The sequence below is a fragment of the Anguilla anguilla genome, chromosome 10 (genome assembly GCF_013347855.1).
Source record: "Anguilla anguilla isolate fAngAng1 chromosome 10, fAngAng1.pri, whole genome shotgun sequence".
In the NCBI taxonomy this organism is placed as follows: domain Eukaryota; kingdom Metazoa; phylum Chordata; class Actinopteri; order Anguilliformes; family Anguillidae; genus Anguilla; species Anguilla anguilla.
The window spans coordinates 37,335,641-37,362,436 of NC_049210.1; positions in this window are offsets into that span (position 1 = coordinate 37,335,641).

The following is a 26,796-nucleotide window of genomic DNA, read 5'->3' on the forward strand; positions in this document are numbered from 1 at the left end:
AGATGTGGCCTAAAATTATTTAAACCGCTTGCTGGAATTTTCTTTCCCCTTTCTCACTTCGTTTCTGCTTCTCCCCTGTTTTTTTTCTCTCTCCCAAAGCACATTTAGCATGTGCAATTCAAATGGCTTACTTTTTTTTTTTACCTTCAATCACCATGCCTCTAATGAGGTGTAAAATATGTACATTAATGACAGAAAGTTATTTAGTTCTGGGGGAGAGTTAATTGCTCCTAATCACTGCCTACATCCATCTGGTTATGGTAGACAACAAACCTCTTCATCCTGCAAGCTCATTAGACATATTGTAAATCACTGTGACAAAAAAGGCATCGCACATATTGCACTTGCATTAGTTAAACTGCATTGTTTCGTTCAGCACTGAGAATAAGCAACAATTACAGGGTTTCTGGGAGAGTTTCGGTCACTCCGCTATTTTTCTTTTTTTGGGTGGCGGTGGGGGAGTTGTGGGGGTTGGGGTGGGATACGCTTAAGTTAACTCTTGCCTATAAAATTAAACCCGACCATTCGGTAAACAATAAGTACATTCTCACTACGAGATATACATCGAAAACAAGGTAGTTCACCGGCCATTTCATGTACCATTAAACAAGCAATTGCACAAGGGTTACATTTTTCCATAGGGCTGGGTATTCACGTTTCACTAGGAAAAAGAAACATGAATACCCAGCACGCACATAAAAAGGGTCTGTACGACAGTTAGGATATTGGCCACAGAGTATGGAAAGTCCTCTTTGGCCTGGAACCTGTGGGTGGATGTGTGTCGGGTGGGGTTGGGATCTATACCCAAAGGTGGTTGGATTAGGTGCAGGACCCCTAAGGGAAACATCTGATGGAGTCGGGACCACTGAGGTGAACAAACTTCGGAAAAACAGACCATGAGGGGGAGCCAGCTAAATTTGGGTCGAGGAGAAGAGGTGCAGAAAACAGCATGGACAGAAGCTAAGGTATCCGAATAGCATTGGTTATGAAGTTTTGACAATACTGTAATGCCTCTAAATAAAATTTCTCAAAGGTTTGGGAAACAAAATTAATTTCTGTTACAATTGGCATTTATCCCCAGAATGCTGGGCCAGCATGCTTCCAGAGACCTGGTTATTTTTGTAAAGGAAAGTAGATGAAAGATTCCCTCAGAGGACTGAACGTGGGTTTTTATAAATGATTCAACTGATTGACTATGCAAGATTTAAACAATGTGTGTACTGTAGCCTTCATTTAATCACATTGGTTTGCCGGGCTCGGATTCCCAACACACTGCCCACCGTGTACGGCTTCAGTCAAGCTCTCACGAGCTGAGAGATGGCATCAAAACGTGAACCATCTGAGATACAGTCACAATGCGGAAGAAAAACCATTTTAAGTGACAATCCAGTTCACACGGGCACCAAATAGCCTTTTAGACTAATGCAAATGACAGATTATGCACAGGCGAATCCCATGGAGCTATTTTTTTTTAAAAACTTGTCTGTCTATGCTTGGCATCTTGCATTAAGTTGTCAGGAAATAAAGACTTCAGAACCGCTTTACGGAACAGAAGCACGGGTTCCAGCCGACGAGGGGGTCTGTCTTTCAACTTTGCGCCGAAGCCATCTGAGTGTCTCTTGTTCGATCTCCAAGTGACACATGTGGTATGTTTTCAAGCCTCCATCAACACTCCCATAAACAGGTTTTGGGTTCACACGTTTCAGCTCTCGCCTTGTTAGGACACTCCGCAACATGGTTCTTTGGACACGGTCACACTTCAGCAGATGGATAAACTGTGTTTAAGTTCAGCGGATCGTGCGTGGGCTGTACATGGCTGATTGCTCCACTCTTCTCGAATGTGTTCATTAATTCTGTTCAGACAAAAAAAAAGAAGAAAAAAAGGGAAAAAAAAGAACACTTCGGTTGGGAAGGTTTATTGGATTTCGCAGACCGGAATTGTTTCTGAGGAGTACGGATGACAGCTCATCACCAACGAGAACCAAAGCTTATTTTCGGTGTCTTGATTTAGTTGTCGAATCCAGACAGAATATTCCAAGTGGCATAATTTGAATGTAATTCCTAAAAAAAGAGACGTGTGAAATATTGTGTGACATCCTTGTCGATCTATGAACTGAAAACATTGTTCAGACTTTACAAGGCCAGCATGTTCAATTCTTGTTGCGTTTACTATATAACATGTACACCCAAGCAGACAACCGTGCTTCTATCTCGAAAAACAGCGGAAGAAAAAATGGGTGCTCTTTGTCTGTGAAGATGGATACTGGCAGTTGCTTAACTAGTCTGCAAAAATAAGACTCCCCTTTAGAGAGGGCTACAATAGATATGCATTATGATATACAGAATTATTTTTCAGTGAAAACATTATACAAATACACAAAGGCCTTTTTGAGAACACAAATAGGTCTAATCTGTTTCTCTGCTCAGTCCTGATTCGTTGTCTTTTCAAGCACTGTTTTTTTATATGATAATAATGTTGATTTTGTGAATACAGGCTTTCTTCTGTTTTACATAAAATTGCAGTATTTTTTGTCAGCCCACGTACACCAAGAAAAAGTCTTGTCCTTCCACATTTTCATAGCCGTAGCTTCAAGGCATTGAAGAAGTCTATTTGGAGAGAAATGCTGCCTGATTTGAGAACCATGCATGTTAATTATAAAAATCAGTATAGTTGCAGGCAAACAAAAAAGAATACTAATGTATTTTGGTATGGTGTGTCACATGGCTAAGAAGAAAGAAAGAAAAAAACACCAGTCAAGCAAATTGCTGCGATCTTAATTATGGAGACCTTAGCATATTTCAACTTAATTAGGCTCCCCGACCAGACAAGTTATTTACATAGACCTTGTTTAGTTAGGTAGTTTAGTGCCTTGAGTGGTAATGTGAAGTGTCATATTCTCACAGTTCCTGTCTTTAACATCAGACCATTTTTTTTGGCACTTTTCCCCCTACAGATTTCCGTTATCATAGACCCCCTCTTCATCCACACAGCCTCTGATAAGGACTGAGGCCAATAATGTTCCTAAGTGATTTCGCAGAAACTGGGAAGCCTTTGTAGTCACATTCACATTGTAGTTTAACTGATTCTGGGCATGCTTTGTCACGTGAATTTTGTAATATTTACTTGAAGTGAGTGTTATGTAGCATTCATGACACGTTAATAAGGGTGATATACTGTAAGCAGTACAGGTGTCTTGTAATAAATATTTTTTTTATTGTTCATGTAACATATAACGTTATGCCACCAGTGTCATAATGCTTATTATTATTTGCTTTATAACCATATGTCAGGTGTTATAATCTGAAGGTAATGTTTATGTATGCTAATGATTGGGGTCATGGCCATGGCTTAGGGCTGATGAATGACTGTCTCTGGTCTCTTTGCCTAGGATGAGGTCAGACTCAGAGAGCACAGCTCAGTGACACAAACCCTCACAAGTCGCTGACATATTAATGTCTAGAACCTCCCATTTCCACCGACAGGAGAGAGGATCTTCTCCATCATTCCCATGCACGGTGAGCTCCCGAGAACATTAACTCCATTCTTTCTATTAATCAAAACAGCTTGATGCACAGAGGGTGAAAAATGACACATTATGATAGAGCCATTATCATTTTTTAGCCATTTGACTTCTTTTGTTTCTTTGGCACCGGTAACTTCCTATCAACACTGCCCCTCTTAGAAAGGACAAGCATAAATAATCACCGGGATGGAAACCTTATGCAGGGCTCAGTCTGTCACGCTGAAGAGCATTGTTTGGATGCTGATGATTGATCTTCCGAAATGTGATGAATGCTATCAACACTGAGGTTGCAAACAAACGCTTCTCCCCTACCCAGACCCCCCCCCCTTATCCAACATTCCTTGACCGAATTAAATTGGATCAAAATAATTCCAAAGATTTAAATGCAAGACTTTGCGTAATACCAGATTTAAAAAAAATAAAAATCTGCAGAATTAGATTTAAGCTTACATTTTAAGCCTGTTTGGCAAAAATAATAATAAAGAAAAATCAAAAAAATACTGTCGTGAAGAAAAAAGATTAAATCTGTTATTTTCATTGATGTGTGACGGCTACATTATGTGGATTGGAATATGATAATAAATACATAAATCAGTAGGAAACTATCATTTGAAACTACTGCATTATTGTTGGTTTATTGGTTTATCTACATACTGTACAAGCTGTAGTAGCTGTCTGTAATGACTGCATACGTGATGGAGGCGGAGCTTATAGCTTTTTAACAGCTTTAATATCACATGTGTGGAAGGAGATTACTATTCGTAAGAATTACTGTTAAAGAATCAGGTTGTTTTTTCTCCATTTATTTATTTTTCACTCTTCAGTGAAGTCATTTTCTCATTGTATTATCTTCCTTTTCTCTGTTATTTGGTGTAACTGTATGGCACTTAATGGTGTAATGTAACAGATAAACCACCTTGCACCTATTGAAAATCGTTTTATTTGTATATAGGCAGTTCTGTCATGGTTTTGGCTGATGCCACCATTTCTTTTTCTCTCTGCGCCTTTTCTTCAGTTATTACGGCCATTGGTTTTTTTATGCACCTTTTCTTCAGTTATTACGGCCATTGAGTTGATTGAATTATATACGTGCAAATTTCCTTTTACAATTTGCACCTGTTGGTGTTCTATTTAAACCCTGAGCAAGCCGATAAGCTTTGCTTCAGTGTCACTTATGTTGCACGAGAGCCGGTATTCTGTCAAGCGAGGTAAAGGTAAAGGTAAAGGTAAAGGTAAAGGTAAAGGTAAAGGTAAAGGTAAAGGTAAAGGTAAAGGTAAAGGTAAAGGTAAAGGTAAAGGTAAAGGTAAAGGTAAAGGTAAAGGTAAAGGTAAAGGTAAAGGTAAAGGTAAAGGTAAAGGTAAAAAGAGCTGCGATATTGGATTGTTGTGGCTATAAAATTAGCACAACAGTATTTAGCTTTTTTTAGATTGTTGGCAACAAGTTAGTGCCACAATCTAAGCTCCGTATTCTTTCTTTAGGGTTTTACTTTTTCAGCCTCGGTTCGAGGTCTGTTTTCTTTGAGTTGCCCCGTTTTCTGCTCCGGCAGTTTTGTTTTATTTTCATACTCCTTAAGCTTTAGTTCTTTTTTACCCAGTACGTGGGTTGTGTAGAGCTTTTCTTTGGGATACTCCCCCTAAGGAGTATTGTTTTCCTTTCCCTTGTCTCTTGAGACTTTGTGGCTATTTTACCTCTGGTTAATAGCTTAAAGAACCCCCTGTTCAGTCGCGGTTGGTCTCCCAAAACTCCAACTCCTTCACACAGTTCATTAAAATAAGTTAAACCTTTTCATTCAGTTAGGCATACATACATCTGTTTTTGAATGTCAGCATTATGTCAGTTATTTGTAAGATCATTGCTTTAGTGATGATGGTAGGAGTGATGATCGTCTAATTTAATTAATTATTTTATTTATTTACTGTGCATCTGTGTTTTTTGTATTACACATATGCACAACAATTATTTAAAAATGAATACATTCAACAGCAGATCCACGCCACACATGAGCAGTAAAAACAGTGGACCACCATGAGGGTCAACAACGATCGCTCACATAGTACCGTGAGCACTTAGTACATTTCTGCATCTGTTTAGCCTCATTGCTATGCAAAGGGCCCAGAGCACCTCCTTCCCTGGTTACAGTGAGTTTTTTAAAAAAGTGCCTGAAACATAACACCCCCCATCCACTGCTCCCCCCCCCCCCCCCCCCCCCACCATCCATCAAACCCCAGCGCATTCGCTGGAGGGAAGAGTCTAGAATCCCCGCACCTGCTGGCAATAGCTGTCCTTTATTTCTCTACATCCTCTCCAGGTTTGCAATTCACAAAACACGCATCAGTCAAAGGCAACACTGAGTGGCCTCATATCTCTTTGCATCTAGCATTGCACAATAACTTTGGTGTGCTGTTTCCAAATGTACAGTAGCACGTTGAAACTTTTGAGTCTCCGGCCGACGTACTTAAAGCGGACACTTTTGATTGACGCAGCTGCCGGCCTAATATTTACGGTAATTATTTCTCGGGAACGCTAACCTGTGTGTCAACAGCCCTTCTTGACCTTCCGCATCACAAGAGCCAGGCCACTGCAAATCTGGCGAGAGAAGAGCAAAGAAAACAAATCTGTTGATTAGTACATCCTGTCTGAAAAGGGCTTGACGGATTACTCGGCAGGGGTCAAGTGTCATCGGCGCGGGTCAGGGCGCAACCAGCGCGCTTAAAGTGCTTTTAATGGGCGATTCGGCGCCTTCTCAAGCTACCTAATGCAGCCATTTCAATGCACTGGAGAGGAGCGCAAGCTGTTGAGGAGCTGGCCCAGGGAACGACCAGGGCGACCCGCAGCTACCCCGCACGGGTACGAGCGCGAGTTCAACAGCCTCTCCAGAAACCCCACCACGGGAAAGCAGGGCCCCAATTAAGGTACCGCGGACACCGGAGTCCCACAAGTGCACGGCACAGTTGGAGTGTATACTGAACCTCGTCATGTAGGTCAGTTTGGCGCTTTTAGCAAAGCCCATGCATATTAATGTGCTTTCGTACAGGAGCTAGCGCCTCGGAGCTTCGGAGGCTTTAGCGAATGAACTGCGGGCCCTCCGCGGAAACATATGCATTGCAAATCGAGATCGCGGGCGGTTTCGGCAAAAGAAAATTGTTCCCCCGGCACTGTTTTGCCGCAATAAAATTAAGGGTACATGATGTCAAAAGAACTCTGAGGAACAGAGGGAGGAATTAATTAAAAAGACAATTTGAAAGAAACATATGCTTTTGTAATCCATACTTGCATACAATGTGGAATGGCAACAGGACAGGCGATATAGATGTAAAGTCACTACAATTTCATAGTGAAGGCCTGCGTTCAATAAACATTTGTCCCTAATTTTACTTAAAATTAAATAGAAGCATTAGCTTTTTCTTTCACAAGTGTAACTTGGTGGTTTCATTTTACTGTTATCTGAAGCCAAACAGTGCTTGTGAAGAACCTTTGGACTTACTCATGAGCCAAAGTTAAGAATAAATGTTGATTGAATCAAGGCTGAAGTCAAATTTTAGGTAACAGAATATTTCCGTGTTGAAAAAAAAAGCAATGTTTGGACTACAGAAGGGTACATGACTGTTGGGTACAATTTAATTGCATGTTTCTTTCTGAACAGCTGTTTTCTGTGCTTGGTACTTGCGGCATGCATATGATTGACTGATTGATTTTTATTTTTCAATCGATGTCGTGCAACATACAAATGCCCAGCTTGCATGGGCTTATAATAAGACACCATTATTATTACAATCCCAAAAGCACTGACCTAAATTACAAATAATAACAAGAACAGCAATACAGGAAATAGAGTTGTCTCATTAAAAAAAAATTAGCAGAAGGAAAATAACAAAGGGCGTGTCCCAGTGCACGTGTGATATGCTTCAGAGCGGCCCCTTGCACTCGGACACTCTGAAGCGCATCGCGGGGTGTCGCTCGTCGTCCGAGGCGGTTCGTATGCTCGCTGCTCCCGTTTCACGCGCTCGCCTTCCGGCCAGCGGCAGGCGTCTGGCATGTGTCTTCAGCTAGGTCTCACAAGTCGTGCGGGCCTCTGTCACTCAGCGCCTTGTTTACTGGCCGCTCGCGAATCCCGCGCCCCTCCCTCCCCGCCGTCTCACGCCGCGCGGACTGTCTCCTCTGAACTTTCGCTCAGGACGCGTGATGTACGCGGCTGGTAATCAGATAAGTTGGGTGCCACCGTCCTGCCGTCTTACAAAAGCGACATCACCACCGAAGTGAAAGGCAGAACTCAACTGTCACATTACGAGAGAGGGAGAGAAAGAAAGAGAAAGAGAGAGAGAGAGAGTGAATGTGTGAGAGAGCGAGAGAGAGAGAGTGTGATAGAGTATATATGTAGGGCTTGTTCAGTAAACATGGTTGACGAATGCTTTGCATGACAAATGACGAGAGCTCTCGGTTTGGTTAGAAGAAAGGCCTAAAGATGCACATCCTGTTAGCCTTTTGAAGTCTTTAACCAATTAAAATGGCAGAGCAGAGTGCACATTTTGGCATGCATGGAATGCCATAAGACGTCAGGAAGGAAAACAGCTAATTATGTGGCCGACATCTTGCCATAATGCTATTGTACCTTCGATTTGATTTGCGCGTAAAGCTGAGCTTTCATGATAGCAACATTACTGTTGATTCTGCGGTGCAAACCTAAGGCTTTCAAGTGCATTGTTTTAATGAAGCGTTGCACATTTGGAGTAAACGTTTGGCCAAAGAACGCGTGTAAATCACCGTGAAACTTCTTGTTCTGTTACTTTCAGTGTTATTTGTCAGCGCTTTTATAATGAGTGGAATGCATGCTATGTGTCCTCACAGTGGGTCATTATTTAGCAGTCACTCTCATTTACTCCCCTTTAGCAATGTTTGGCTGTACGGAACGTTAAGCAGTTAATTTTATTACGTTGTGATTTTGCTTCCAGCATGCCTCCAAAAGTTTGCCAATTATTTGTAGATCTCGGAGCTCAAACAACCCAAATATCTGCTAATTTTAGGATATTACTCATTAAAATGTGAAAACACATAATAATTGCAATTACTGCTTTATGATATACTGTTGGTCTTGAGTGTGAAATGTCAGATGAACACAAACAAGGAGGACAGATTTGACGTTGGAATGCCAACATTTAGAAAATGTACTTTTTGCTAATGCAGGTTTTTATCAGGGTGACAATGACAGATACACTCACCCGTGTTTTATCATCCACCAAATGTAATGTGAATGTATATTCTATCTAGAAAATCAAACAAACTTTGGATGCTAATGAATATCTCGAAAAGCAATTTACCATAAAATGTCTGTCAAACTGCCAATGCTTTTTGATAAAAATATAATATATATCTTTATCATTCCAGGATTCACAAACTGAAATAAGAATTAATTTAAAAAAGTAACTAGAGTTTGCACTATTCGCTATTGTAGCTAATAGCTTTAGTAGTAAAGTACTGTACATCAGTTATCTAGCAAAGTGCGTATACATTTCTAAATGCTAAATATTAAAGTAACTAGCTGGTAGGTCGTGCTACTGTATGCAGAGCTTTTGTCTGGTTATTAGGATATCAGGGAAACAATTCGCTCCATGGTCCATAATTGAATACTTACACAGTAAAATGTTCAGCGTTACATCAACTCTCCCTGCAACCGCCATTGTTGTGGCATTATAAAATTATTCTGGGATTAAATATTTGAATTCAGAGACAGGCGTGTAGACATACACATAGCTCTATGAATGCTCTGGGGTACTCTCAAATAACTATCTTTTACAGCTCACAGGGACCATTAGCCACAGTGGACTAACTTACAATGATCCAAACTCTTGGAATTCATGCATTGGTTTTGTGTTGGCAGACATACATTCCTAAGATATCCATTACATTACATTACATTACAGGCATTTAGCAGACGCTCTTATCCAGAGCGACTTACACAACTTTTTACATAGCACTTTACATTGTATCCATTTATACAGCAGGATATATACTGAAGCAATGCAGGTTAAGTACCTTGCTCAAGGGTACAACGGCAGTGTCCTTGCCCGGGAATCGAACCTGCAACCTTTTGGTTACAAGCGCAGTTCCTTACCCACTGTGCCACACTCCGTCCTATATCCCACTACATTATACCTAAAAAATGTACATGTATAATTATATACAATAAAATGTTGAAATGAGTGTTTGTGTGTGTGTGTGTGTGTGTGAAAGAGAGGGAGATAGAGGGAGAGAGTGATTGAGCACTGAAATGATAATAAATTCAAATAATACCCAGTCAGCTCTGACCGTTTATCCAAAAGGAGCATTATCAATCATTTTCAAAACTCCAGATGGATTTTGGATTCTCACTGAATTCTTATGGGCAGCAGCAATCTCAGTGGCTAAAACAAATCATTTGCATGCATGCTGTAGTACATAAGGAAGCAACAGACACATAAGGTCTCGGGCTGGACGTGCCACGGTGCCACAGTACAATCATCGAATGTCATGTGTCTGCCCCTAAAAGCAAGATTCATCCGCCGCGAAAAATAGACCCAGCCCTGTCCAGTGTCCCCTCTGAGGTGAGTCGAGCCGAACCAAGCCCACTTCTTCTGGAGAGACAAACCCCCCCCACCCTCCTCCACCAACCAACCCCCCACCCTCCCCTTTCCTTTCCTCTCCTCTCCTTTCCTTTTTTTCACATTCCCCTCGAATTTGCAGAGCTTGCCAAAACGCTGCTCATCCAAAGTCATTTACGGCACAGTCCATTATCATCATCACTTCTGGTGATGAATTCCCCGCGATGGCGGTAGGCCTGCAGCAGCCCCCACTCTAATGACATTCTGGTCCTGCTGGCAGCTCTCCCTGCCAGAGAGCTCACCCACACCCACAGCAGTCAGGACTCCAGACAAGAGGAGGCAGCACACAATGCTCCGCTTCTTAAGCAAAAAAAAAAAAACCCCACAAAAAAAAAAACACAACATAGGAGAAAATACAGAAGAGGCGCAAAAAGAGACACAACGCTCTCCCCCGCCTTCTATCCTAACGGCATATAGATGTTGTTTTTTTGGCTTTTTCGAGCGTGCGTGCGTGCGCGTGCTTTTTTTCTCCCTCTGAAATTCAGCTGCGCGGCCTATAATGAAAGAAGACATCCCCTCCGAGTACGGAAAATACGAAATGAAAAGGACAGGGTTCCTCACGGAGAGCAAAAAAGAAAAAAAAAAAAAAAAACAGCTTTATAAGCATCAGGCTGTCACCGGCGGAGGAAATTAAGGTTGATGCCCCATGAAAAGAAATGTATGAGGAGGACCAGGGCTAATAATGTTTAAAATGCCCTGCGCCCGGTCATTTTCTATGAAATAAAACAGTCGGTGGACGCAGTAAGTCTGTCTTGTCGACTCTTGTAGGGCTCAGCAGGGCACGGTCATCTCCATCTGAAAGGCACAGAATTAGCACCAGCTGCCTATCCTCAAACCTTTATTTCTGCACCATTTTGGCCAAGGCGCTATCCCACCTCCTCCTTCTCCCCCCCACCCCCCACTCCCCTCTTTCATCGTTTAATCCCCTCGTATTACTTCTTGCTCATGGATGTTATTATTATTCAGACTGCCCCTCGTCCTGCTACTCAAGCGCTGGAGCATCGCGGACATAACTTGCGTCGAGGAACATTACAGCCTCGCTCCCCTTGTTATCCTTCTTGCACATTGACTAACCAGATTTTTAAAGACGAATTACATCGTTCAGACATTACGCTGCTAACCACACGCTTTCGTATGTATGAGGTGACCATTATATTCACAGTTGCCTGCAGGTTCATTACATAAATTTGTAAAAATTTGTATGAATCTGCATCAGCCTGAATCATATTGTTGTGTTCATATTGTCCTGTGAAAAAAAAAGTTAATGCCTTGAGGTGTTGCTTTCTGTTAGATTGCAGGAGCGGTGATGGACAGTTTGAAGTTCTGAAAGCCTCCTGTTTTGCAGAAGTCTCTCCATCGCAGAACAGCTGCGCAAGGCTAAACACCTCCTTCAGCGGGGAACGTCTCTTTCACCGCGAGCCTCGCGCAAGGTGCGAACGATTTGACGAGAAGGGCAAGGCCGGAAAGATGGCGGTTCGCGGCAATAACGGTGAGCTGGCACGCGGTCTCCCATTGTCATCACCTTTTTATGCCGCCCTCCCGCAGTTCCCCATTACAGCCGCGACAGTCTTACACCGGGGGGGTGTTTTTTCATTAGCCGCAGCTACCGCTGTCTAACGTAGCGTGTCACACCTCCACCAATCTCAGCGCTAAAGGTGTGGTGAGAAACAGAGTGTGTGTGTGTGTGTGTGTGTGTGTGTTTTGGAGAAAAACGGCGGCAAGCTCGGGTTTTCTCAGCCGAGTATACCCAGACAGGTGTTTTAGCCCTGAACCAGAGCAATCAATCAGCGTGTGGCGCGGATAGCCGTTTCCGTTGCCAGGCTCGCAGCGATGCCATGGAAATTCACCCGCTCGTCCAACAGCTTGAGCCGCTGCCCAGCCGCACGTGGCGCGTTACCCCTCCAAACGGGGATCTGAAGCGCACCTTCCGCAAAAACAAAAAGACGAAACTCCTCGACCGACTCCGACACCGACACCGGGGGCGCCGTTTCCTCCCCGTCGCTATAGCGACCGCCGCGCCTTTTCACCTCCGTAAGCGTAGGGGGGCAGGCCTTTTCCGCGCGGAGCGAGCGGGGAAAAACGGCGGAAAAGACGGCTGAAGGTGACACCGGCGACGGCTCACCGCGGGGCTTTATAAACAAGAGACCTGGCAACCACGGTGCTCCGCGCCTGACAACCGGCGATGATGACCAGGTGGGATATGCTACCCTAACAGTCTGGAACTCTTGTGAATTATTTGCTGATAGATATAAACAGCTGTTATTCTTGGTAATGGAAAGCAATTAGAAACATCTGTACACTTGGCTGTGAGCGATGCCTCCAAATCGCCCTGCTCCCAGGTGCCACTGGGAAATAATTACATCACTGGGACAGCGCTGGGGCTCCAGGACCGCCACTGATCTGTGAAGAGCGAGCAGCGGGAGCAGACGGGACTGAGGCCCGCCCCCGCGCGCTCGGATCGCCGCGGAAACGGCCTTCGCCGCCCGGGCGGGAAGTGACAGCGCGGGCCCAATTGCGAAGACATTAGCGACGGGTTTAAACCTGGAGTCTGGAACATCAGAACCACTGAACTCTGCTAGAACCGAAGCGGTTGTCGCTAATCCCGCAGATTAGCAACAGCTGTTCGGGTTCTAATGGTGCGGTGGTCTAAACCTGAGGTGCATCCCCTCCACCCATCCCCCTGGTTAAGGGTGTTCTAATTGGCTTAACGTATTGACACATTCGGTTTCGCCTTCCAGAAAAACTTTAGCTCAATTTGGAAAAGAGTGAAGTGTATTGCAGAATTTTGCAACATTTATTTTTTGTCCAATTGTACAAGTTACAGCTAAATCTGGTGATTAGCCTGTCTAAATCTTTTTTTTCTGCAAGCCGTTATACAGATAAATTATTTAATTCAGTTAAATTCAATTTTATCTACATTTGCTTAGCACTTGTATAGTAACATTTTTTGTCCTAAAGCCATAAAAAAGTGAATGTATTTGTTTGCTATCAGGGCTACACATTGCAAGAAGCTAAGCATGCCATCTTTTGCCTTTGAAAAGGTTTGCCTTTCCCTTTTTTTAACTAACTTTTGCCAAATGTTCTTCATTGTCAGGCTTGAGAGATTCTCCGTATCACAGTGGCGAACAGTGCCACTGTGGAGGTGGTGCTAAAAAGTACAGTCAGTGTACTGCAAATGTGGAACAAAGGCCAACACAGAGTTTTTGCCTGCATTTGCTGGCTGGCCACTGGTCAGCCATCTTCTCTAATACCAGGAGATGATTTTGCCACATACATTGATGGAAGGGATTGAATTTTACTTGAATTTTATCTTCTGTTCACATATTTGTATCTTAAATGTACTCGAGGGTTGTGCCAGAACAAACTATCAGAACACATGTAGCAAATTCATTTTTCAGAAGTGGATAGAGGATATTTACAAATTGTGTATAGGTGCTCTTACAAAAAATCACGTGCTTAAAAACCATCATGGTGCAATAGCAAGAAGGAAATGGCGGCCTTTTTCAAGTCCCTAAATGGCCTCCACCCCCTGCCTGCCTACACTCACTCAGTGGCCCCATGAGCAATCTTAAATATCCTCTTGATGTTTGATACGCTGTCAGTCACCACACAGTGTGTGCTCTCCTAATTACACAGTGTACGGTGCTGTTGACCTTCTGCCCCCCCCGGACCCCCCCCAGTGAAACGACGACGTGCATCCCACTGTGCAGAGACTGAGAATTTAGCTGCACTAAAGCATGACTGTGACTCTTGCCATATATCACTGGCCCCTACTGGGAGCCTCCGTCAAGCTGTAAATACCAACAATCTCCACAGCCGTGGGGAAGGATCCGGAAGACGCCGGTGAGGGGGCCGGGCGAAGGAGGCTCCGGCTCGGTGAACGCCGACACGCCTGTTCCCGTTGGAGGGAAAAAGCGTCTTTTTTCCTGCTCCCTGCTCAGGAGGGAGGGAGTCATCAGGATACGAGTTTCTCCAGGTGAACTTTGAGTCTCCAGAAACCCCGCTACTGCCGCTGATGACATCCCAGAGAACATTTTTGCGGGAAAATTTGATTAAATGCCGTCAAGGCGTTCAGGTGAAAACCCGGCAACGGTTTGTTGAAAAGTGAAAGTTATCGTGCTGATTAGGATGTAGTGAAGCTAACATATAAACCCTGAGCTATGTTGGGGTCAACATGGTTTGTGAAAACGTCTCTTAAACTAGATTTCCACCCCTCTCGATTCTGGCTTTTGATCACTGGAATGCATGTTTGCTATTATGTGCTACTCATCCAAAACGCATCACCTTAAACCTGTTGAGGAAATCAATTCATGCAAATACTGAGCATAATAATAGGCCATGAAAATGGCTATGTTCTGTGAATGGACCCTGCAATACCAAATCTGGCCAGTAGCCCCGCGGATAGGTGCGTAACTGGCTGTGCCTGGGAACAGAGGGAGGGGCTTAATTTGGAAGGATTCTGTGCCTCACCATATACCAGAGAAGCCCCCAGCCCCCTGGGTCATTTTGTATCGTCTATCGGCGTCTACCAAGATACGCACAAAGTGCTATTCAAAGCCCATGTGTGATTAAGTAGTGAAAATAGTTAAGTACGAAGCACAATGAAAAGAAGGCAAGGCTGGACGTCATGTGATTTGGAGGAGACTGCATGCTTGGCTGCCCCCATCATGCAACGATGACCGCTAAGGCACACAATTTGGGAATTCAAGGGCTAAAACCATAAAAAATATATAAATAATTGAATAAATAAATGATAGCATTAAAGCTTTCATTGTTCGTAATGTGCATTCTCTCATCTCATCCGCAAATGTCTGTTGAAAGACAGTACAGGCCCACAGCAGACTGAATGTCATTTGAAAAATGAGATATTTGGCTGATAAATGCATGTGGCCATGTTTTTTTTTTTTTTTTTTTTTTGAAATGCCTGTGTTTGCTTTGTTGGAACAGAGGGACGGAGTGTGGGAAAATGGCACCCGGAATGTACTGTCAAAATTCTGTCGTGAGGAAGAACTCCTACACACAATCAGCACTGCCATATGTAGTTGAAATAAAGTAACGGTGGTGGAATGAGAATCCGCAAGGCGTAGTAAATTCATGCCGCTCTCAAAATCTGCACCTTAGTGCGGAGTGCATTAGCATGGGTTTTTAGCGCTCTCGCTAAAGATTGTCTGGGGTACGTCTATCATTTCTCCGTAGCTTCAATTAGTTTTCTCAGCTTGGTTAAGTGTAAATCAAAAACATCTCATCTCACTCGGGTGATAATGGCTTTTCGGGTGCATAAAACAAGCCTGGATGCATGGACGCGTGTGATATTTCCTTGAGAGAAGGAGAAAGCGCTGTATCCCACCACCCCTTCACCATACCACACACACCGTTCATCATGGAGAATAGTGGCACTGGTTCCTCATCAGACGGGGTGAAAACAGAACAAAAAAAACTATTAACGTCTAAGTTATAATGTCACGGTTTCAGCAGGAGCTCACGTATGGATGGCTTCCTCTGTGCAGCAGTGAGGGTCCACCTCTGAAAAACGTTGTCAACAAATAAACTTTTTAATACACAAGGTTGACTTCGGGGTCTGCTATGTGAATACTGATACCGCAGTTGTGTGTTGGTATCAGGGTCCAAAAGTATTTGTAGGCTAATTCTAGACTTGAAAGCGCTTGTGACGGGTTATTTATTTATTTATTTTTTGTATTACATATGTTCCTTAAGCCTTTTTAAGTGTAGATTTTTTTGGAATGGTTTTTTTGTGCTCAAAATTTTAAGTCAGTGCTCTAGACCTCCATTGCTTTCAATTACCAGTAGTGATTGTGACATCTGCATTGGAATGTTCAGTTAAGAACATTCTAATCACATACGTGTAATTTTACACCTAAAAGGGTTAAATTAACCTGTAGCATATTAGTTGCTGTGACTCTCAATGAACATGAGGAGGATGAAAGGACAATGACATCATCTCTTTTTCTCAGCAGCTGATTCCATTTTACTTAATTGTGTTTAATTTGACAGCATCACCTTTATGCCCTCAAACCACTTGGTCTGAGAGTTGAGGTAATTTACTTTGATTGCAGCAAAAATAAAAATTAAGTTTTTAACCTAAAATCAACTCTTTTTGCTGAATGACATAATACAGTGTGCAGAAATCTCATCTACTAAAAAATTAGCCTCTTTCAGCACAATGTGTGCATTATAATTATGTATTTATATAATTAAACAACAAAATTGTCAGTAAAATTTTAAACATTACCATAAAACTTTATTTAAATTAATTAATCTGACATGATTTAAATGAATGTTGTATTGTTGACTAACAAATTGAATCATTTTTCTATATTACTTATTTATTTATTTATTATTGTCAAAGACTTGATCATTTCAAGAGTATTTACAGTTAAATGGCGTGTCGTTTTTCAGCAAGGAAGCATATCATTCTTCTTTAACCACATTACAATTTGATTTTGTACTGAATGGAACCATTATGAATGTACTGCAGGTAAAACTCAAGTTAACATGAAAATAGCTTTTAATTTAAAAAGAATCTGTCATTGACACACACATGCACACACACACACACGCACACACACGTATAGATTAAAGCAGGTCTGATTTCCTTTTTGTAGTTCTGCTTTCCTTCCCTTCAGACAGGAGATAAAAAGCAGCCGTAACACAAACCGTTATGCCTGCGCCTTTGTTTCCTCCATTTTGCGGTCCCCCGGGCAACGAACAGAAACCCCGCGTCAGGACGGATGAACCTGGAGGCCCGCTGACGGGAGCGTTTCGGCCGGACGTGCTGATGCAAGCTGGCACACCTGTCACCGAAAGCTGCAGCCGCAGTTCAAAAGCGAGGTGTTTGGTGCCACAGAGGCCTGCTAAGGGATCCAGCGGCGGGCGTGAGTGCGGTAACACCAGCGTGTGTTTGGCTGTCTGTCTTCGCATCAGCAGTTTCATTCGCCATTCGAAAGAGCTCCAGGCTCCGAAATAGCAAAGCTGAAGCTTGGGTGCCCAAACAGTGTTTTTGCAGCTGCTTGGATTGCACGACTCAAATGACCATTTCAAATGGTACATTCGAAGCACAGTTGCTATGATAGTGTATCTATGGTTTCCATTCAGTTGGCGGTATTTAATTACACTGTCTCTGCTACCAGTGAATTATTTAAACCTTACTTTTGGATGTAGTTGGGTCAGTGAATTTTTAATAGTAGTAAAATAAAAAGTTTCCAGTTACACAATTTGGTGGAACTGGATAAATTCAAGGCAATTATTGAGAGGCATGTTATTTTTGTAGTAGTTCTCCAATGATAATTTATGACTTCCATCCACAGTACCCGTTTGACATTTGTTGAGTTAATGCAACAATGAAAACAATAATTGTAATTTTCGGATAGGATAATTCTCTAATTCTCTATATGTGTAGGGCTGAACAGGCTGTCTCTCTCTCTCTCTCTCTATCCCCCCCATCTCTCTCTCTCTCTCCCTATCTCTCTCTCTCTCTCCCTCTCACTCTCTCTCACACACACACACACACACACACACACACAAACATATACCTGTATATACTGTCCCAGATGGTCTGTGCAGTTATTTAATAACAAAATCTGCTTGTGTGTTATTTAAAAAATTACAGTAACCTTTTCTGTAATCTCTGGACTTCAGACCCAATACACCTGAAAAAAAGATGAAAATCCCTGCTGATAACATATTAGGATTATATCTCAGATAGGGTTCTCAAATAAATAGGTTAGATAAGCATATCACTTTGATTTTTTCCCCATCTGAACCCTGGATTACACTGTAAAGGTTGATTGTTAAGCAATTGTACTACAGAGCCAGAATGAATTCAAGCAAACATCTGCACAACCATTTGGCTGACAAAATTATGTTCAGCAACATGTTCATTGAAAATATAGGCCTAGGTTTAATCAACATTTGACCTTACCTTTGACTCGAAATAACATGCAAGTGCTATGTTCATGTTCTGGGATTCAGTGATCACAAAAATGAACTTGTATTGCAAACACACTAAAAAAATACTTAATGTAACTGAGATGAAACTATTATACTGAATTGGTCAAATATTATAATTCATATGTGAATAAACAGAAAAATAAAAAATCATAACATGCATGTGAAGGAGTGGCCCTTCACTAGCTGAACAATTGTTTAATTGATTGAATTTGATTTTAATTGGTTGTATTTATTGTTTAATTGATTATTTAACTGTTTAATTTGTTCATTTGAGAGAATTTAAAACCAGGTGCAACTGATTGGCTCAACTATTTAAGTATCTGTCAGTAGGGACAGAGAGAGGGAAGGTGAGCCACTACTAACATTTGTACTGCTGGTGCTTTTAAAATAAATTATTAGCCCCCTTTTTTTTTTTTTTTTTTTTTAAACAAGTCTTAAAACTTATAAGATGTTCTTAAGTTCATCTTATATACATTTGAATACAGAATAAAACCACAAAAACTTTGTATCACAAACATTTGCAAAAAATATCCAAAGACAAGGCTATTGAAGTCGTGATTAACAAAAACATTTATTTCACAAATTATTTCAAATGCAAATACAGCAACATCCCTTTTTGGGGATTTTCTTCCCCACAGACATCCCAGAGAGCAATGCTTCCTTAATTTTTTTCTCTGATGAGGCACCACAGATAAATTAACCAGAAATCCGTATGCTCCCCTCCGTGATAAAAACATTACACCCAAGGCCCTCGTGGTATAACCCCCCCTCCCTTTATTTGTGTAGCGTGCTAAGGTAAATACCTCCACACCTGCATGCTGCACTGATTTAGCCTTCCTAATGCACTGCCTAGCAGATGGTTCTCTCCTGGCCCCCAAAGCATGGTCTCTGGCACTTCAGACTGTGGGGAGTACTGCCACAGCCACACTGCCACACACGTCTATGGCACATATAAAAATATCACATGAAATCAAAGTGTGCGCCTTCCCACAAGAAATTAAATGAATAAACAAACAGGATGGCTTAAATTTGCTCTGACCACGCTCCCAATCCCCCAACCCCACCCCCCCCGCCCCCCCCGACCGTGCAACTGTAAAAAACCTGATGTCTGCGCACTCCGGGGGGGTCCCTGCAATACATGTTCCTCGTGGGCATTTTAGCTCTGTTTAACTCTGATTGGATTATTGTCCGAGTCCACTGTGAGGGACAGTAAAGAGAAATGAATGGCCGCTGCGTGCTGTGCGCGGTGTTCCACTCGCGTTTCTGACACGTGTCCCAGATCTGACTCGCAGGCCGAGATGAAGTAGCCCACGTAGACGTGCACTTCACTGCTCATAACCGAGCGGTTCATATGCCTTCTGCTTTTGCCATTAATTAACATCTACGCACGGACTACGGCTAGGCTAGCGTGATGTGAACCGCTTTAGACAAACTAAAGACCGCAGTGCTCAAGTGCATTTCGTCTGAGAAGGGGGAGGGGGGGGGAGCTATCGCCGAGAGCACGACAGGACAAGGCCTGGAAAGTCAACTCTTCAGGGTATGGGCCTGGCTTACGGTTCTGGCTGCAAAGCATGCTCGCAGAATAATTAAAACAAATAAACGAACACCACTCCCACAACATGCCACGTTCCACATATAGCATTTCACTTGAGGTGGAATTCCTGCCGTTTTCTCGTTTGCCAGAAAGAAAGAAAGAAAGAAAAAAAAAAACGACAATGTGTTGCTGTAATGCGTGGTGACACGGCACTTTCTCCATTAGACACTAGAGTCAAATTTATTATGCATGGGGTGAATCAAGGTCAGAATCAACTAATGGTTTTAGACCTCTCAGTCTCGTTTGCCATTCTACTCTTTTGCATACATTTTGTGATCCTCTTTAAAGCGCATGTATAAATCTGCGTCTGTAAGTAAATGCTGCTCAATATTTAACAGCTGGAGCCCTACTCTGTTTGTCATCATTAAATACCAATATGTGGAAAATGGTGTGCTTCACTGTGTGAAAAAAAAAATATCGGTAGAAAATATTGGCTTGGTTCAGTTTAGCCTCTGTGACTATTGGCTTTATAGATTAAAAAGCTTTTTTCTTACACAACAGATTGATAAATTATATATAATAAAATAAATACCTAAATATTGCAGAAGAATCTAAAAAATGAGACTATCAGATAGATAAAACCGCATTTAAATAATAATGTTCTTAAAGTGAGTTCAGAAAAGGACTGTGGTTTGCTATAGCTTAATTCCATAGAGAGAAACATTTAAACCTCATTCAACCTTCAGTATTTCAGTAGTTGTTGGAGTTGTGGCCTTGCAGACTATGAGATGATTATACCCACAGAATAACAACACAACAAGGCCACTCGGCATGCCATGACCTGAAAACATGTGACGTTCGGGCTCGCCAATAAAATAATATTTTATTAAACAGCATGTGCTGCTTCATGGTGTTAACTGCATGCTTTAACATACTACATGCTTCAACCTGTGTTCTTTTTTTAATGCGGAATACCAATACATTTCAGGCGTTAAAAAAAAAAAAATGCAAATAATAAATTGCCTAGATCACTTCTGCACAGTAGGCCACAGTCAAGGAAACTGTACCTTAAATCATTCAAAGAAAAGATAATGTGCCCTTTCCGTTCACGTTTATTGCCCTGCGTAGAATCACTTTTTCTGCCGTGACACCAGGTTCCAAGGCACTTTAGGGCTTAGACCTTCACCGTCATTAAATATAAATCTTGTTGACGTTTTAATTTTCTCCCCGGGATTCTTTTTTGATGCCGAAGTATTAAGGATTATGTTTTTTCCATAACTACTGTACTTATGGAAGCAGCTGCTTTAGGCGCAAGGCTTTGCTCTGGAACGGTGTGGAAGAGGCAGCGGCGTTAGGCTGTTTCGCCCGTGTGATTTACTCGCCGTGCGGAGGACGGCCTTATTGGTCTTCGGCCCCTGGCCCCCGCGCGTAAGTGTCGGCGCGAGGGCGAATCGCTGCCGCCGCGTTCGTTCACCTTTGAACTTTGACCCCGCTCAGAACGTTTAATACCCACCTTTCCCCCCCCTCCCCTGAAAATACCATCAAAGCACTTCATCATGAGCTGCCATGTATTAAATGAATAAGGCGCCACATTCAGAAGTCCAATTTGAAAGACAAATGATTTTTTTTTTTACATTGTAACATTTGATATAGGCCTTCACTCTCATACTGTGGGATGGTGAATGACATTTAAATGGTAGCCATTCATATTTGCAAACATTGTAGAAATAATGCTTTGGATCTTGGGCAGTTACCTTTGGCACCCACACTTTGCTCTTTCATCACTCTGATGCGATTTAGCCCTAATTTAGCTAAGGTTTTACCCCAATATAGCCTGGCTATGTCCTAGCGGATTAAAAGACTTTCACATTTTAACCAAATTTATCTGGTTTCTCACCTACTATTAAAGATGAGAAAGTATCCATTAATAGAATCATTCATCTTATATGTTTTCGTGTTAATAAACTAAAACTAAATGAATCTGGCTGTAAGATTAGCTGAATGATCAAAAGACATCGCAATTTACATTATTTCAAAAGCAGAACATACCAACCATGCACTTAGTTAGCAGGCAATGCCAGGATATAATCTGAATAACACCCACCCTCCACATGGAGATAGATTGTGGTGAAGGACAACTGAAACACATTATTTTCCCTCAGTTTATTTTTATTTTTTAATGGTAGTGTCTTTCATTTGCTCACTATTAAAACAAGTAAAGAATTAATTTTTACAGAACTTAGTCAGGAAAAATAAATCAAGATTTTTGTTTGTTTACAGTATTTTTGGTGTGATATATACTCACAAATATATTTCTGTGTCATCAAATATACAGTAAACTCTATATACAGTATATGTAGTAGTAGTAGTAGTACACTACATATGTAGTGTACTCTATATACAGTATATTGAAGTGAAGGCTCCAACAACTGTGTCAAAGACACTTGTGCCATGTCACATGCTGGTTAGACTACCAGGGGCAATAGAACAGGTCTGAAAATAGTAAGGAAATAGCTTGGCAGGGACAGATCTCCCAACTGGAAGAAGCTGGGTGGTTTATCGCTGTTAGCAATGTAAAAAGGACAAAAGGACAGGCCAGCGATGAAAACTTTAAGAGTGGTATTATTGAGGAATGGGGGCTGTGTGGACATTTTGTGTTCTATCATTGGGTGATCTATGTATAGGGTCACCATTTTAATGTTTGCATATCAAAAAAAAAGTGATGCATGATGTTTTCTTAACTCAAAGCAGAAGTCCATCTTTGCACAGTGAAGCCATGAAAGGTACTGTAGGTGGAGTTGCATGACTAAATGTGCCAAGTTTGATGGGACAGCCAGATGGATTATCCAGAATAATTACTGGGCTTAGTGTGATGCACCCCATGGTCTGGTATCGATTCTTGACCATGCCAATGGCTGACTGTGGCCAACATCCCCCTAGCATTGCCTGAGGAGAGATGACTTCAGTCAGGGGGATGTCTTAAGCTCTCTGTACACCAACTGTCCACGAGGTCTACTCCAAAATAATGATTGGCTTTGGGAAGAGACCACATGCTTGTTTGCACTCCCCTTAATCAGTTGAGGATGATTCAGTGTTGAAATGTGTCCACAAAACCAAACTGGCAGAGGAAAAAAAAATCAGGGATGAAAGAAGAATTTGGTTTTGATGTTTGACCTTTATTGGCATTCCTTTACTGTCTGAAGACGTTTCAATTACTGTATGCTTCATCAAATAGAAAATATCCCAGGAAAGGAAACCCCACTTTAATCTCAGTATTTAGGCATTTTATTCACATCACATCCACATTCACATCCACAACTTTTTGCTGAATTTCATCAATGTTCTCGAACTAATTTAATATATAATCCTTATCTAAAGTGCTCTTTACAGTTGATTGGATTATACAATGCACCATGTGTCCAAGCACAAAAATATATTATTTACCCATGGTCACATGGGTCTATAAAGTATATATCATGTTGTTAATAATTTCTTTGTGTGCGTGTTGATTTATTTATACAAAAACTAGGAAAACAGCCATAGCATCAATTCAAGTGTGCATTTCTAATCAAGGCCCTATCCAATGTGACCACCTCACTTATCTCATCCCAGAGGGAAATATGAACTGGTTCCAGATACAATCCAGTACAATCTAGAGTTTCAGTATAATGGGCGGTCCCAAGACAAAAAGATGACTCATGACACATACAGGTATCTTCACTGTGGTTTAGCCCTCTTAGTGCATTGCAAGTCATACTCTCTTGCTTTGAAAAAATGGACTCATTTGGTGAAACAATATATTTATACAATGAACTTGAATTTGTATTTCTCACATTTGACATGGACTGGACTGCAGTAAGTCACACCCAAAGTCAATTGCTGTAGCTTCCTGCTTGAAATGACGCTGTTGATATTGCAAAATGCTTTTTGTTGCAAGCAGTGTATGTACTCTAGTTTGAGTGTTAATGTGGTGTATCTGTATTGTTAAATACGGTTACTGAAAAATCCTCTAAGGAAATTATTATTTGTTCACAGATTGACTGTATGACTGTTCCAGAATAACAACAGTCCATAGACAGTCACAAGACATTAAAACAGCACACTATAAAGGTCGTCTGAAACATCAAGAAGTTCAACACGTACCTTGTGATTATGCTGCAAACCAATTTCCCCACGGGGACAAATAAAAGTATCTATCTTCTATCATCCATTTCAAGACCATTTTTTGGTGTACTGAACTTGAAGCAGTTTTCTGATGAAGCTCAAAACCCACTGCTGTTATATTGCTAAAATCAATACAAATGGCTGTCTGACCCCATTGGCTAAGACTAATTCCAGAATGTGAGAGAACATTTAAAAACACTGATCCTGTATCAGGGACTCTGTTTTAAGCGGGATTTGCATTTATAAAAACCAGGAGACATCGCAGCACCTGCTGAGGACCGCATTATGGCTAGACTGAAGGTGGGATCACAGTCGTGTGCTAGACACCATGTCCTCAAAGCAAACGGTGGCATATGTGTGGTGTACTGTACAAAATGATGATGTTCTGATCCTTGGCTCAGTCTCCTGGCCAATAGGATCATATAGGTTTTTGTTATTTCAATGCATTCTTCCTTCCCTAAAAAAAAGATTAACACTCTGATCTCTGTGTCAATATCTTTTGTTCCCAGAGTGCATTATATGGTCATCCCTGGATTAAACCTAAAACCAGTTGACCCATTACTAATGGGATGGTGGCATGCATAATCTCTTTGTCTAGTGGTAACTGAAACTAGGTTTCAGTGTAGAGAGGGCTAGACCGGACCACTGGGACCTCTTATAGGGCAGGTGGGTAATGAAGGAGCCAGGGTACATCTTTGAATGAGGTGCACCTTAAAATATCATATGCCTGCCTCTTAGCGATGACCTTTGTTCAGCACAATCATTATTTACTTTGCCCTATATCATTGAGATATGGATTTAAGCATTGTGATCCACTGTTGAGATGTTTTCATTTGTTTTTTTTTATTTCATTTGATTTAGCAAATGTAAAAATTCTTAATGCACACTAGTGGAACATAAATTGCATTGCATGACATTTGCAAAATGATAAGAAAGCACAAAGTCTGTTGCATTTAGATTGTCTAGAGGAATAAACTAGCAATTAAATGAAAGCTCATGTTCGGATAGGTCGGTGTCATTCATATCAGGTAATGTTTCCTTAACACGCTTCATGTTTGTGTGAATGAAATGGCTTGTTGCTGTTAATGTCATACTTATCTTACGACATCTGCATGTTTGCTAGGCACTCAGTCAGACCGTGGCCGGTGCCGAAATAACCCTGGAGTTTGACAGAATTTAGAGCACATGTTTAGTTTGTCTTTGTTTTTTGGATCTTTGAAATGTCACCGAGGGACCATCACACTGAACGACCAACAAACACTGATGGCTGTCCTGGCCAGAGAGCTTAGAGCCAGCTAGCGCGGTGTCCTCATCATTTTGTTACCAAACATCAATCTGTTCCATCTCTGTCCCACGCCTGTGTGTCCACATTAGAGCACAAGATACCCTATATGCAGCAAAAATAACAGGATGTGTTACATTGGGCCCTAGCAGGGCCTGAAACGGCAGGGTCCATCTGTTCCGACCACTCTTGTAAGAGATAATGTCCTTCTCTTCCAAGATCTGGCAGGCTTTTATTTTGCCCAGTCTGGCACCTTGACCATCCTTCTCTTTTATCAATTTATTTTTCTGCATGGGTACTGCTGCCTGTTTTCATTTGTAGTTTCCATCTGGTGCAGTAATTCCAATATCCTTCTGGTTGTGTGGTATATGAATCACAATTATGATTGCTTATTTCCTGATTGACAGAGACAGCGTTCAGACCAGTGCGATCAATGCACTTCTTGGGATACTTACCAAAATGACCTAAAATGCAAATCAATTGGCAAGAATCATTTTAAAGTTTAACTCACAGGTACCATAATACACAAGCTAATGTACAAGTCATGGTGGCTATCTCAGATATGCCAGTCTCATCAGTATCATTATGCACTGTGGCATTATCTCTGAATAGGTTGCATTTTTCCTGACTGACTTGATGCCAGGAAAGTACTCCCTCAAAAGCCTGAGTCAGATTAATCCACATTCGCATGCAAAACACTGCCACCAAGACCGAACATTGATGTACTTTAATTCTTTTAAGAGTAGGTTTTTGGAATGTTTTTTGTTCCCCAAAATTATGTCAGTGTTCTGGAACTACATTGCTTTCAGTTACCAGTAGTAATTGTTACATCAGCACCAGAGTGTTCAGTTGTGAACATTCTAACTGGTCTTACACCTTAAAGGGTTAATGGAGGTGACTTATTATGCTGACTTCCCTTCAGTCATTTGTTGGTGTAATATGGGGCCTGAGATGAAAGTCTCAGAAGGACCCAGCTCTGCGTGCCAAAACAAGGTGCTCTTCAGCCGTTGGAGGGGCAGGAAGGGTGGGTGGCTCCGATGTCAAGTCTTCTCTCCTTATTGGCTAAGCTCATAACAGCGAGACATATTGAAAAAGAGCTCAAGAAACATGAACATTTTCATCTGTCAGATTATACTTTGGGTAGACAGATGTTCAGGGGCTCGTAATATTGAAAAATATAAATAAACAAACACACAGCAACTGGTAATGGAGGGATTTTCCTGAAGGGCCTCCAGCTATCAATGAAAAGCAGATTAGACCAGAGAGGAACGGGGAGGTCTATTAGACAAGTTTATGTCTATATTAATCAACGGGAATAATATGCGCCTCTCTAATGCATATTCTATCCATAAGATAACCTCAGAGAGTAATCAGAAGGGGTGTATCTTGGGGCAGCATTATCTTCTCAACATATGGTGATCTGAGCTATCGGATATTTCAGTGAGCAGCGTCTGGCATTAAATACACTATGTGCATTAGTTCATTCAAAATTATGCGCTAAAGCGAACAGAGGGGCATTGTCCCCCCCCCCCCCCCCAACTCCCCCACACCCCCCCTTGCAAACAGCTTATCTGCATTGCCTTCCTGTAAAATGCCTTGTCTGTTATTTCCTGGATGAGTTTTAAAATACAGATGGATGTTCTGTTGTATTTCACCAGCCGGATGACACTCAGGTTAAATAAACCAAC